The 3,680-nt window shown below is 38.9% G+C and overlaps 1 pseudogene; it reads right to left on the bottom strand.

The window, feature by feature from the left end:
- Positions 1–478: 478 nt before the first annotated feature.
- LOC114578511 lies at positions 479–2,847 on the bottom strand (annotated as a pseudogene).
- Positions 2,848–3,680: the final 833 nt, after the last annotated feature.

Raw genomic sequence — 3,680 nt, 5'->3', positions numbered from 1 at the left:
GGAGCAGAGGCCGTGCTGCCCCGGCACAGTTCAAGAACGCCGCACAAGCACTTAACAAATGGCTCGCAGCCGCGTGTCGGCGGTCAGGGGCGAAGGCGGGGTTCCTAGTCGGAGAGATACCCACCCAAGCACTCCCGAACGGAGGTGGGGAAAGCCGCGGTGACGAACGTGGTAGGGGCCCTTCGAAAAAAGCGCCGACCAGAAGGAGAAAAACTAATACATTCAGGAACGCTGAAGCAAATAGTAATCAAAAGCAAAATGCAAAGGTCAAAAATCTCGAGTCAGGCAAAAGATACACTGTGGCTGCCCACTCACAACGCCTCCGGAACGCACGTGGGCCGAGAGATTGAAAACACGCCGGCACAGACGTCTTAATCCCGATAATGTTTGGAAGTGTAAAGGTGCCTGTGAAGAGGATACGCCCACCAGGAACAGACCCAGTGGAACGCGTGTCCAATAGTGGCCGTCCGAGACTTGATCACAAGCGATAGACACGTGCTACAACCACCTGTGTCGGGGCTCTAAGTCCCGTCCTCGCCAAACCGCCCAAAAGAAAGCGCCCTGCCTCTTGGTGTAGAAAATAGCAGAGCGATCTGCGGTCCGCAAAGCCAGGAACTTGTGGGCGAGCCCAAAGGTGAAGGTCCCGACGGCCTGCCCCAGTAAGGGTGGAAAGTAACATCTTATATTGATACAACGGTGGTAATTCAGTCACTATTTGTTTGTTTGACTCCCCAGTAAACTCTTCCTTCACAAGCTTTGGGTCAGGGAATTAGCAGAGCAAGTACAAGTAGTATGTAGCATTAGCAAAAAATTGCCGTCCTGGTCATAAATGTGCTGTCTGAGCCTCCCTATTTTTGTGTAATCTCGTCGTTCTTATCGGGACAACGAGACTGGCATCTTTGATGCACTTGTTTGCGAAGAATTTTTCTGAATTTATTATTTACCAAAGGTCCGGATCTATGCCGATTTTGTTAATCCTGAGGTGATTCTCAAATTTCTTGTTAGAAAGAATGTGATACGATGAGGATTAGAATTTGCCAATAGAAACAACAGACATAGAACGGTATCAGTAGTTTAACCTACTCCTTAACGGTACCAAAGCAGAGCTTTCAATTCTTCATGAAAGAATGTAAGAACGAACCAAATCTCCCCAAGAGGATTCGAACCTACGACCAGTCAGTAACAGCCAAACCGCGTCTACCACTGAGCACTGAGGAACAACAGAGATTCACTCTCATTAAGAGTTCAAACTCCCGTTTCAATCCCTTATGAACCCATATGATCCGAAGCTATCCTCTCTCGTAACTCCAGGAACTTCTCGTTAGCTGGCTCGTTCCATGCCTCATTCAGATAGGGAACCTCAATGTTGCTCTTCTAATTTCCACTTATATTCCATTCTATATCCCAATTCCATTCATTTCATATCCCTTTCGTTGAATTGCATAAGACGATGTTCATTATAGATATATCCTTTTCATACTATTTATAGCATTAGGGATATATAGTTAAAGAATCATCAGATATAATCGAGAAGGCAAATAGAAAAAGAAAAAGGGAGGTTTATAGTTGATGATTTTTTAAATCTTTTCTACAGGTAATCCATTATCCTTTATGCATGAAATAATAATTTCGGTACGTGTGGTCGGATTGGCTCTATATTGGATTTCTGACCACATTCTCCATGGCCTCTTATCTTTTCCTTCCCGAGCTCGGGTTATGGATGAAGAATAAAATTCGAGAAGAGCTATGGTTATATCCAGCCAACAATCTGCTTTATGCGGGACAGCTCAATGCATGTTTCATACTCGACTCTAATTATGCGCTCAGCATCATATAGCAATTGGTAGACCTCATACAATAACTTGTCCTAGTCTTACCGTAGCTTTTGTTTCATTCTTCTGGAAAATGAAAGCCGCAAATACCCATCAAACTTATCCATAATTACATACCTAAACACATAATAACATATCAAATGCCGTTATAATCCTGTTGTGACCAAGCAATTTGTGCTAAATTTGGTGTGTGACATACCAACTATCGTTGAAGAATTGCATTTTGTGAACTAACCAAAGAAAGAGGCGGTAATACCACAGAAGAGTAATAGTTACCCTTAAAGAAAAAGTAGTTTTTGTATAATTTGGAAGCAGATTTTATTGTTTAAAACCCATAAGGATCCATATCTCTGACTTTTCGTCTGTGAATCACTCCAACAATAGGTTCTCATGATATGTGATAAGGATCCGGATCCCAAAACATCGACAATAAATATGCTTTAATAGGCATGAGGTGATCAAATGAAATAAAAGCCAGGCTCGATAAGACCTATACCTACGATGGCTAAACTATGGAAACTCATAACCCTAATGAGGACATTGAAGAATAACTAAACTTCTTTTAATTGTCTCTTTGGCAAGAGCTAAGAGCTAAAGTAGCTCCTAAAAGTACTGTTATTATACCTACTAAACAAATGAGATTCATTATGTAAGATATAACTATGAAAAGAGGAAGAAGCCGAGCTACAAGAAAAATTCCTGCTGCTACCATAGTAGCAGCGTGTATAAGAGCCGAAATAGGAGTGGGGATGGCATCAGGTAACCATACGTGAAGGGGGAATTGTGCGGATTTAGCAACTGCACCAACAAAGAAGAAAAAGGCACATAAAGTAGCAAAGAAAGAATTGACCCGGATCAAGGTATTCACTATTTAGAACAAATCCCGAAATTCGAAACTACCAGTTATTCAATAGAATCCTAAGATTCCTAATAATAAACCAAAATCTCCTATACGATTAGTTACAAAAGCTTTTTGACAAGCACTCCCCCACTCGCTGCAACGGCGTCGTGTGAACTAAAAGGCCCCTATCAATTATATATAACGAAAACCATTCCCGACTAGTATCCCACACACAAAGGAATAACTTATTAGGAATTTGATATCAATTGGAACACACTTAGTACTCCAATCCTACAACATTTTAACATGCAGCATTGGGGAAAAGCAACAAAATCTACACCCAACTTCCCATATCAGCCCAAAAAATCTCAACAGTGCAATTAAATTCAAGCAGTTTATTGTTTAGTTCTTCTTAATACTTTAAACCATATTTAACTTTAACTTCTAACGAGATATCTTCCCACTTACAAAAGAAATGACCTGATTTTTTATTACTATTCTGTGAAACCTGCTCAATACTTAAATAGAAAATATTAAGATTTATTTCTCGAAAGGAAATACTATCAATATCTATTATATTATATATATTATTTATGTTTATCGATATCTCCATATATATTTGTGATTCTGCATTTGTTGTGATGTTGAGTGCTCATCATTTCAGATGTAGTATCATATTCTACTTTCATTAATAAATTAGAAACTATTCAAATTAACAATCTACCTTTACATTTTTGCTCCTGCATCTTATTATTCTTTTGTAATCATCTATTACCTTTTAGACCAACACAATATAAAATACGTAAGTGCATTATTTTGACATTATGTACAATATCAGAAATGAAAAGATAAAACCATATATATCCTATTTGCTCTATTAAACTATATTCTATTAACTCTCTAATAGAATCATTATTTAAGTATTGTTTATTATTTTTTCTCTAGTGTGTGTACATGTTATGACCCCTATTCTTGGAGAGGAATTTTTGACGAATTATATGGAATTA

Source organism: Dendrobium catenatum, unplaced genomic scaffold (genome assembly GCF_001605985.2).
Source record: "Dendrobium catenatum unplaced genomic scaffold, ASM160598v2 original_scaffold_59605, whole genome shotgun sequence".
Taxonomy (NCBI): Eukaryota; Viridiplantae; Streptophyta; class Magnoliopsida; order Asparagales; family Orchidaceae; genus Dendrobium; species Dendrobium catenatum.
The sequence above is the reverse complement of the archived record's forward strand: the minus strand, read 5'-3'. Positions and strand labels throughout refer to the sequence as shown.